Raw genomic sequence first — 7,500 nt, 5'->3', positions numbered from 1 at the left:
TTCACTGCGTTGGTTTCCTAATGAACATAAAGAGAGGAAACGCAGTCGGTAGGATTCGAACCTACGCTCCCAAAGGAAATCTGATTTCTAGTTAGACGCCTTAACCACTCGGCCACGACTGCTTATGTCTTCTCTTTCCTTGGCGCTCGTGCTGTTCACTGCGTTGGTTTCCTAATAAACAAAAAGAGAGGAAACGCAGTTGGTAGGATTCGAACCTATGCTCCCAGAGGGAATCTGATTTCTAGTCAGACGCCTAAACCATTCGTCCACGACAGCTTATGTCTTATCTTTCCTTGGCGCTCGTGCTGTTCACTGCGTTGGTTTCCTAATGAACAAAAAGAGAGGAAACGCAGTCTGTAGGATTCGAACCTACGCTCCCAGAGGGAATCTGATTTCTAGTCAGACGCCTTAACCACTCGTCCACGACTGCTTATGGCTTCTCTTTCCTTGGCGCTCGTGCTGTTCACTGCGTTGGTTTCCTAATGAACAAAAAGAGAGGAAACGCAGTCGGTAGGATTCGAACCTACGCTCCCAGAGGGAATCTGATTTCTAGTCAGACGCCTTAACCACTCGGCCACGACTGCTTATGGCTTCTCTTTCCTTGGCGCTCGTGCTGTTCACTGCGTTGGTTTGCTAAAGAACAAAAAGAGAGGAAACGCAGTCGGTAGGATTCGAACCTACGCTCCCAGAGGGGAATCTGATTTCTAGTCAGACGCCTTAACCACTTTTTTTTTTTTTTTTTTTTTTAAAAGGAAATACCCCCTACACGGAGGTATCCCCCACTATTCACTCTTTTTCTCACTTTTACACTTTTCAATTCTTACATTTTCTTTCTTTCTTATCAACTGGACGAACACAAATACCCATGCCTTACCCGGGACTCGAACCCAGAACCCCTGTCGTTGTAGCGCGCTCTGCTAACCACTTCGCCACGGAGGTCGACACCACTCGGCCACGAATGCTTATGGCTTCTCTTTCCTTGGCGCTCGTTCTGTTCACTGCGTTGGTTTCCTAATGAACATAAAGAGAGGAAACGCAGTCGGTAGGATTCGAACCTACGCTCCCAAAGGTAATCTGATTTCTAGTCAGACGCCTTAACCACTCCGCCACGACTGCTTATGTCTTCTCTTTCCTTGGCGCTCGTGCTGTTCACTGCGTTGGTTTCCTAATAAACAAAAAGAGAGGAAACGCAGTCGGTATGATTCGAACCTACGCTCCCAGAGGGAATCTGATTTCTAGTCAGACGCCTTAACCATTCGTCCACGACTGCTTATGTCTTATCTTTCCTTGGCGCTCGTGCTGTTCACTGCGTTGGTTTCCTAATGAACAAAAAGAGAGGAAACGCAGTCGGTAGGATTCGAACCTACGCTCCCAGAGGGAATCTGATTTCTAGTCAGACGCCTTAACCACTCGGCCACGACTGCTTATGGCTTCTCTTTCCTTGGCGCTCGTGCTGTTCACTGCGTTGGTTTCCTAATGAACAAAAAGAGAGGAAACGAAGTCGGTAGGATTCGAACCTACGCTCCCAGAGGGAATCTGATTTCTAGTCAGACGCCTTAACCACTCGGCCACGACTGCTTATGGCTTCTCTTTCCTTGGCGCTCGTGCTGCTCACTGCGTTGGTTTCCTAATGAACAAAAAGAGAGGAAACGCAGTCGGTAGGATTCGAACCTACGCTCCCAGAGGGAATCTGATTTCTAGTCAGACGCCTTAACCACTCGGCCACGACTGCTTATGGCTTCTCTTTCCTTGGCGCTCGTGCTGTTCACTGCGTTGGTTTCCTAATGAACAAAAAGAGAGGAAACGCAGTCGGTAGGATTCGAACCTACGCTCCCAGAGGGAATCTGATTTCTAGTCAGACGCCTTAACCACTCGTCCACGACTGCTTATGGCTTCTCTTTCCTTGGCGCTCGTGCTGTTCACTGCGTTGGTTTCCTAATGAACAAAAAGAGAGGAAACGCAGTCGGTAGGATTCGAACCTACGCTCCCAGAGGGAATCTGATTTCTAGTCAGACGCCTTAACCACTCGGCCACGACTGCTTATGGCTTCTCTTTCCTTGGCGCTCGTGCTGTTCACTGCGTTGGTTTGCTAAAGAACAAAAAGAGAGGAAACGCAGTCGGTAGGATTCGAACCTACGCTCCCAGAGGGAATCTGATTTCTAGTCAGACGCCTTAACCACTCGGCCACGACTGCTTATGGCTTCTCTTTCCTTGGCGCTCGTGCTGTTAACTGCGTTGGTTTCCTAATGAACATAAAGAGAGGAAACGCAGTCGGTAGGATTCGAACCTACGCTCCCAGAGGGAATCTGATTTCTAGTCAGACGCCTTAACCACTCGGCCACGACTGCTTATGGCTTCTCTTTCCTTGGCGCTCGTGCTGTTCACTGCGTTGGTTTCTTAATGAACAAAAAGAGAGGAAACGCAGTCGGTAGGAGTCGAACCTACGCTCCCAGAGGGAATCTGATTTCTAGTCAGACGCCTTAACCACTCGGCCACGACTGCTTATGGCTTCTCTTTCCTTGGCGCTCGTGCTGTTCACTGCGTTGGTTTCCTAATGAACATAAAGAGAGGAAACGCAGTCGGTAGGATTCGAACCTGCGCTCCCAGAGGGAATCTGATTTCTAGTCAGACGCCTTAACCACTTTTTTTTTTTTTTTTGTAGAAAGGAAATACCCCCTACATGGAGGTATCCCCCACCATTTACTCTTTTTCTCACTTTTACACTTTTCAATTCTTACATTTTTCTTTGTTTCTTATCAACTGGACGAACACAAATACCCATGCCTTACCCGGGACTCGAACCCATAACCCCTGGCGTTGTAGCGCGCTCTGCTAACCACTTCGCCACGGAGGTCGACACCACTCGGCCACGACTGCTTATGGCTTCTCTTTCCTTGGCGCTCGTTCTGTTCACTGCGTTGGTTTCCTAATGAACATAAAGAGAGGAAACGCAGTCGGTAGGATTCGAACCTACGCTCCCAGAGGGAATTTGATTTCTAGTCAGACGCCTTAACCACTCGGCCACGACTGCTTATGGCTTCTCTTTCCTTGGCGCTCGTGCTGTTCACTTCCAAGGTTTCCTAATGAACAAAAAGAGAGGAAACGCAGTTGGTAGGATTCGAACCTACGCTCCCAGAGGGAATCTGATTTCTAGTCAGACGCCTTAACCACTCGGCCACGACTACTTATGGCTTCTCTTTCCTTGGCGCTCGTGCTGTTCACTGCGTTGGTTTGCTAAAGAACAAAAAGAGAGGAAACGCAGTCGGTAGGATTCGAACCTTCGCTCCCAGAGGGAATCTGATTTCTAGTCAGACGCCTTAACCACTTTTTTTTTTTTTTTTTTGTAGAAAGGAAATACCCCCTACACGGAGGTATCCCCCACCATTTACTCTTTTTCTCTCTTTTACACTTTTCAATTCTTACATTTTTCTATGTTTCTTATCAACTGGACGAACACAAATACCCATGATTACCCGGGACTCTAACCCAGAACCCCTGGCGTTGTAGCGCGCTCTGCTAACCACTTCGCCACGGAGGTCGACACCACTCGGCCACGACTGCTTATGGCTTCTCTTTCCTTGGCGCACGTTCTGTTCACTGCGTTGGTTTCCTAATGAACATAAAGAGAGGAAACGCAGTCGGTAGGATTCGAACCTACGCTCCCAAAGGAAATCTGATTTCTAGTCAGACGCCTTAACCACTCCGCCACGACTGCTTATGTCTTCTCTTTCCTTGGCGCTCGTGCTGTTCACTGCGTTGGTTTCCTAATAAACAAAAAGAGAGGAAACGCAGTCGGTAGGATTCGAACCTACGCTCCCAGAGGGAATCTGATTTCTAGTCAGACGCCTTAACCATTCGTCCACGACTGCTTATGTCTTATCTTTCCTTGGCGCTCGTGCTGTTCACTGCGTTGGTTTCCTAATGAACAAAAAGAGAGGAAACGCAGTCGGTTGGATTCGAACCTACGCTCCCAGAGGGAATCTGATTTCTAGTCAGACGCCTCAACCACTTTTTTTTTTTTTTTTTTTTTTAAAGGAGATACCCCCTACACGGAGGTATCCCCCACCATTCACTCTTTTTCTCACTTTTACACTTTTCAATTCTTACATTTTCTATCTTTCTTATCAACTGGACGAACACAAATACCCATGCCTTACCCGGGACTCGAACCCAGAACCCCTGTCGTTGTAGCGCGCTCTGCTAACCACTTCGCCACGGAGGTCGACACCACTCGGCCACGACTGCTTATGGCTTCTCTTTCCTTGGCGCTCGTTCTGTTCACTGCGTTGGTTTCCTAATGAACATAAAGAGAGGAAACGCAGTCGGTAGGATTCGAACCTACGCTCCCAAAGGTAATCTGATTTCTAGTCAGACGCCTTAACCACTCCGCCACGACTGCTTATGTCTTCTCTTTCCTTGGCGCTCGTGCTGTTCACTGCGTTGGTTTCCTAATAAACAAAAAGAGAGGAAACGCAGTCGGTAGGATTCGAACCTACGCTCCCAGAGGGAATCTGATTTCTAGTCAGACGCCTTAACCATTCGTCCACGACTGCTTATGTCTTATCTTTCCTTGGCGCTCGTGCTGTTCACTGCGTTGGTTTCCTAATGAACAAAAAGAGAGGAAACGCAGTCGGTAGGATTCGAACCTACGCTCCCAGAGGGAATCTGATTTCTAGTCAGACGCCTTAACCACTCCGCCACGACTGCTTATGGCTTCTCTTTCCTTGGCGTTCGTGCTGTTCACTGCGTTGGTTTGCTAAAGAACAAAAAGAGAGGAAACGCAGTCGGTAGGATTCGAACCTACGCTCCCAGAGGGAATCTGATTTCTAGTCAGACGCCTTAACCACTTTTTTTTTTTTTTTTTTGTAGAAAGGAAATACCCCCTACACGGAGGTATCCCCCACCATTTACTCTTTTTCTCACTTTTACACTTTTCAATTCTTACATTTTTCTTTGTTTCTTATCAACTGGACCAACACAAATACCCATGCCTTACCCGGGACTCGAACCCATAACCCCTGGCGTTGTAGCGCGCTCTGCTAACCACTTCGCCACGGAGGTCGACACCACTCGGCCACGACTGCTTATGGCTTCTCTTTCCTTGGCGCTCGTTCTGTTCACTGCGTTGGTTTCCTAATGAACATAAAGAGAGGAAACGCAGTCGGTAGGATTCGAACCTACGCTCCCAGAGGGAATTTGATTTCTAGTCAGACGCCTTAACCACTCGGCCACGACTGCTTATGGCTTCTCTTTCCATGGCGCTCGTGCTGTTCACTGCCAAGGTTTCCTAATGAACAAAAAGAGAGGAAACGCAGTTGGTAGGATTCGAACCTACGCTCCCAGAGGGAATCTGATTTCTAGTCAGACGCCTTAACCACTCGGCCACGACTACTTATGGCTTCTCTTTCCTTGGCGCTCGTGCTGTTCACTGCGTTGGTTTGCTAAAGAACAAAAAGAGAGGAAACGCAGTCGGTAGGATTCGAACCTTCGCTCCCAGAGGGAATCTGATTTCTAGTCAGACGCCTTAACCACTTTTTTTTTTTTTTTTTTGTAGAAAGGAAATACCCCCTACACGGAGGTATCCCCCACCATTTACTCTTTTTCTCTCTTTTACACTTTTCAATTCTTACATTTTTCTTTGTTTCTTATCAACTGGACGAACACAAATACCCATGATTACCCGGGACTCTAACCCAGAACCCCTGGCGTTGTAGCGCGCTCTGCTAACCACTTCGCCACGGAGGTCGACACCACTCGGCCACGACTGCTTATGGCTTCTCTTTCCTTGGCGCTCGTTCTGTTCACTGCGTTGGTTTCCTAATGAACATAAAGAGAGGAAACGCAGTCGGTAGGATTCGAACCTACGCTCCCAAAGGAAATCTGATTTCTAGTCAGACGCCTTAACCACTCCGCCACGACTGCTTATGTCTTCTCTTTCCTTGGCGCTCGTGCTGTTCACTGCGTTGGTTTCCTAATAAACAAAAAGAGAGGAAACGCAGTCGGTAGGATTCGAACCTACGCTCCCAGAGGGAATCTGATTTCTAGTCAGACGCCTTAACCACTCGGCCACGACTGCTTATGGCTTCTCTTTCCTTGGCGCTCGTGCTGTTCACTGCGTTGGTTTCCTAATGAACATAAAGAGAGGAAACGCAGTCGGTAGGATTCGGACCTGCGCTCCCAGAGGGAATCTGATTTCTAGTCAGACGCCTTAACCACTTTTTTTTTTTTTTTTTTTTTTGTAGAAAGGAAATACCCCCTACACGGAGGTATCCCCCACCATTTACTCTTTTTCTCACTTTTACACTTTTCAATTCTTACATTTTTCTTTGTTTCTTATCAACTGGACGAACACAAATACCTATGCCTTACCCGGGACTCGAACCCATAACCACTGGCGTTGTAGCGCGCTCTGCTAACCACTTCGCCACGGAGGTCGACACCACTCGGCCACGACTGCTTATGGCTTCTCTTTCCTTGGCGCTTGTTCTGTTCACTGCGTTGGTTTCCTAATGAACATAAAGAGAGGAAACGCAGTCGGTAGGATTCGAACCTACGCTCCCAGAGGGAATCTGATTTCTAGTCAGACGCCTTAACCACTCGGCCACGACTGCTTATGGCTTCTCTTTCCTTGGCGCTCGTGCTGTTCACTGCGTTGGTTTGCTAAAGAACAAAAAGAGAGGAAACGCAGTCGGTAGGATTCGAACCTTCGCTCCCAGAGGGAATCTGATTTCTAGTCAGACGCCTTAACCACTTTTTTTTTTTTTTTTGTAGAAAGGAAATACCCCCTACACGGAGGTATCCCCCACCATTTACTCTTTTTCTCTCTTTTACACTTTTCAATTCTTACATTTTTCTTTGTTTCTTATCAACTGGACGAACACAAATACCCATGATTACCCGGGACTCTAACCCAGAACCCCTGGCGTTGTAGCGCGCTCTGCTAACCACTTCGCCACGGAGGTCGACACCACTCGGCCACGACTGCTTATGGCTTCTCTTTCCTTGGCGCTCGTTCTGTTCACTGCGTTGGTTTCCTAATGAACATAAAGAGAGGAAACGCAGTCGGTAGGATTCGAACCTACGCTCCCAAAGGAAATCTGATTTCTAGTCAGACGCCTTAACCACTCCGCCACGACTGCTTATGTCTTCTCTTTCCTTGGCGCTCGTGCTGTTCACTGCGTTGGTTTCCTAATAAACAAAAAGAGAGGAAACGCAGTCGGTAGGATTCGAACCTACGCTCCCAGAGGGAATCTGATTTCTAGTCAGACGCCTTAACCATTCGTCCACGACTGCTTATGTCTTATCTTTCCTTGGCGCTCGTGCTGTTCACTGCGTTGGTTTCCTAATGAACAAAAAGAGAGGAAACGCAGTCGGTAGGATTCGAACCTACGCTCCCAGAGGGAATCTGATTTCTAGTCAGACGCCTTAACCACTTTTTTTTTTTTTTTTTCTAAAAAAGGAGATACCCCCTACACGGAGGTATCCCCCACCATTCACTCT

The 7,500-nt window shown here is 47.8% G+C and overlaps 27 non-coding genes across 27 annotated transcripts; all 27 read right to left on the bottom strand.

Moving 5' to 3' along the window:
- Positions 1-40: 40 nt before the first annotated feature.
- On the bottom strand, positions 41-122 carry TRNAS-AGA (transfer RNA serine (anticodon AGA)). The gene has a single exon. It is a non-coding gene; the product is annotated as a tRNA-Ser (tRNA).
- A 226-nt stretch (positions 123-348) lies between these two features.
- TRNAS-AGA (transfer RNA serine (anticodon AGA)) lies at positions 349-430 on the bottom strand. The gene has a single exon. It is a non-coding gene; the product is annotated as a tRNA-Ser (tRNA).
- A 72-nt stretch (positions 431-502) lies between these two features.
- TRNAS-AGA (transfer RNA serine (anticodon AGA)) lies at positions 503-584 on the bottom strand. The gene has a single exon. It is a non-coding gene; the product is annotated as a tRNA-Ser (tRNA).
- Positions 585-1,034: 450 nt separating this feature from the next.
- On the bottom strand, positions 1,035-1,116 carry TRNAS-AGA (transfer RNA serine (anticodon AGA)). The gene has a single exon. It is a non-coding gene; the product is annotated as a tRNA-Ser (tRNA).
- Positions 1,117-1,188: 72 nt separating this feature from the next.
- TRNAS-AGA (transfer RNA serine (anticodon AGA)) lies at positions 1,189-1,270 on the bottom strand. The gene has a single exon. It is a non-coding gene; the product is annotated as a tRNA-Ser (tRNA).
- A 72-nt stretch (positions 1,271-1,342) lies between these two features.
- TRNAS-AGA (transfer RNA serine (anticodon AGA)) lies at positions 1,343-1,424 on the bottom strand. The gene has a single exon. It is a non-coding gene; the product is annotated as a tRNA-Ser (tRNA).
- A 72-nt stretch (positions 1,425-1,496) lies between these two features.
- On the bottom strand, positions 1,497-1,578 carry TRNAS-AGA (transfer RNA serine (anticodon AGA)). Its single transcript has one exon. It is a non-coding gene; the product is annotated as a tRNA-Ser (tRNA).
- Positions 1,579-1,650: 72 nt separating this feature from the next.
- TRNAS-AGA (transfer RNA serine (anticodon AGA)) lies at positions 1,651-1,732 on the bottom strand. Its single transcript has one exon. It is a non-coding gene; the product is annotated as a tRNA-Ser (tRNA).
- Positions 1,733-1,804: 72 nt separating this feature from the next.
- TRNAS-AGA (transfer RNA serine (anticodon AGA)) lies at positions 1,805-1,886 on the bottom strand. Its single transcript has one exon. It is a non-coding gene; the product is annotated as a tRNA-Ser (tRNA).
- A 72-nt stretch (positions 1,887-1,958) lies between these two features.
- TRNAS-AGA (transfer RNA serine (anticodon AGA)) lies at positions 1,959-2,040 on the bottom strand. Its single transcript has one exon. It is a non-coding gene; the product is annotated as a tRNA-Ser (tRNA).
- Positions 2,041-2,112: 72 nt separating this feature from the next.
- Positions 2,113-2,194, bottom strand: TRNAS-AGA (transfer RNA serine (anticodon AGA)). Its single transcript has one exon. It is a non-coding gene; the product is annotated as a tRNA-Ser (tRNA).
- A 72-nt stretch (positions 2,195-2,266) lies between these two features.
- TRNAS-AGA (transfer RNA serine (anticodon AGA)) lies at positions 2,267-2,348 on the bottom strand. The gene has a single exon. It is a non-coding gene; the product is annotated as a tRNA-Ser (tRNA).
- Positions 2,349-2,420: 72 nt separating this feature from the next.
- On the bottom strand, positions 2,421-2,502 carry TRNAS-AGA (transfer RNA serine (anticodon AGA)). Its single transcript has one exon. It is a non-coding gene; the product is annotated as a tRNA-Ser (tRNA).
- A 447-nt stretch (positions 2,503-2,949) lies between these two features.
- On the bottom strand, positions 2,950-3,031 carry TRNAS-AGA (transfer RNA serine (anticodon AGA)). Its single transcript has one exon. It is a non-coding gene; the product is annotated as a tRNA-Ser (tRNA).
- Positions 3,032-3,103: 72 nt separating this feature from the next.
- On the bottom strand, positions 3,104-3,185 carry TRNAS-AGA (transfer RNA serine (anticodon AGA)). Its single transcript has one exon. It is a non-coding gene; the product is annotated as a tRNA-Ser (tRNA).
- Positions 3,186-3,633: 448 nt separating this feature from the next.
- Positions 3,634-3,715, bottom strand: TRNAS-AGA (transfer RNA serine (anticodon AGA)). Its single transcript has one exon. It is a non-coding gene; the product is annotated as a tRNA-Ser (tRNA).
- A 72-nt stretch (positions 3,716-3,787) lies between these two features.
- On the bottom strand, positions 3,788-3,869 carry TRNAS-AGA (transfer RNA serine (anticodon AGA)). The gene has a single exon. It is a non-coding gene; the product is annotated as a tRNA-Ser (tRNA).
- A 448-nt stretch (positions 3,870-4,317) lies between these two features.
- TRNAS-AGA (transfer RNA serine (anticodon AGA)) lies at positions 4,318-4,399 on the bottom strand. Its single transcript has one exon. It is a non-coding gene; the product is annotated as a tRNA-Ser (tRNA).
- A 72-nt stretch (positions 4,400-4,471) lies between these two features.
- On the bottom strand, positions 4,472-4,553 carry TRNAS-AGA (transfer RNA serine (anticodon AGA)). Its single transcript has one exon. It is a non-coding gene; the product is annotated as a tRNA-Ser (tRNA).
- Positions 4,554-4,625: 72 nt separating this feature from the next.
- TRNAS-AGA (transfer RNA serine (anticodon AGA)) lies at positions 4,626-4,707 on the bottom strand. The gene has a single exon. It is a non-coding gene; the product is annotated as a tRNA-Ser (tRNA).
- A 449-nt stretch (positions 4,708-5,156) lies between these two features.
- On the bottom strand, positions 5,157-5,238 carry TRNAS-AGA (transfer RNA serine (anticodon AGA)). Its single transcript has one exon. It is a non-coding gene; the product is annotated as a tRNA-Ser (tRNA).
- Positions 5,239-5,310: 72 nt separating this feature from the next.
- On the bottom strand, positions 5,311-5,392 carry TRNAS-AGA (transfer RNA serine (anticodon AGA)). The gene has a single exon. It is a non-coding gene; the product is annotated as a tRNA-Ser (tRNA).
- Positions 5,393-5,840: 448 nt separating this feature from the next.
- Positions 5,841-5,922, bottom strand: TRNAS-AGA (transfer RNA serine (anticodon AGA)). Its single transcript has one exon. It is a non-coding gene; the product is annotated as a tRNA-Ser (tRNA).
- Positions 5,923-5,994: 72 nt separating this feature from the next.
- On the bottom strand, positions 5,995-6,076 carry TRNAS-AGA (transfer RNA serine (anticodon AGA)). Its single transcript has one exon. It is a non-coding gene; the product is annotated as a tRNA-Ser (tRNA).
- A 453-nt stretch (positions 6,077-6,529) lies between these two features.
- On the bottom strand, positions 6,530-6,611 carry TRNAS-AGA (transfer RNA serine (anticodon AGA)). The gene has a single exon. It is a non-coding gene; the product is annotated as a tRNA-Ser (tRNA).
- Positions 6,612-7,057: 446 nt separating this feature from the next.
- On the bottom strand, positions 7,058-7,139 carry TRNAS-AGA (transfer RNA serine (anticodon AGA)). The gene has a single exon. It is a non-coding gene; the product is annotated as a tRNA-Ser (tRNA).
- Positions 7,140-7,211: 72 nt separating this feature from the next.
- Positions 7,212-7,293, bottom strand: TRNAS-AGA (transfer RNA serine (anticodon AGA)). Its single transcript has one exon. It is a non-coding gene; the product is annotated as a tRNA-Ser (tRNA).
- Between the last annotated feature and the right edge of the window lie 207 nt (positions 7,294-7,500).

The sequence above is a fragment of the Lepisma saccharinum genome, chromosome 16 (genome assembly GCF_977018435.1).
Source record: "Lepisma saccharinum chromosome 16, izLepSacc3.1, whole genome shotgun sequence".
NCBI classification, from domain to species: Eukaryota; Metazoa; Arthropoda; class Insecta; order Zygentoma; family Lepismatidae; genus Lepisma; species Lepisma saccharinum.
The sequence above is the reverse complement of the archived record's forward strand: the minus strand, read 5'-3'. Positions and strand labels throughout refer to the sequence as shown.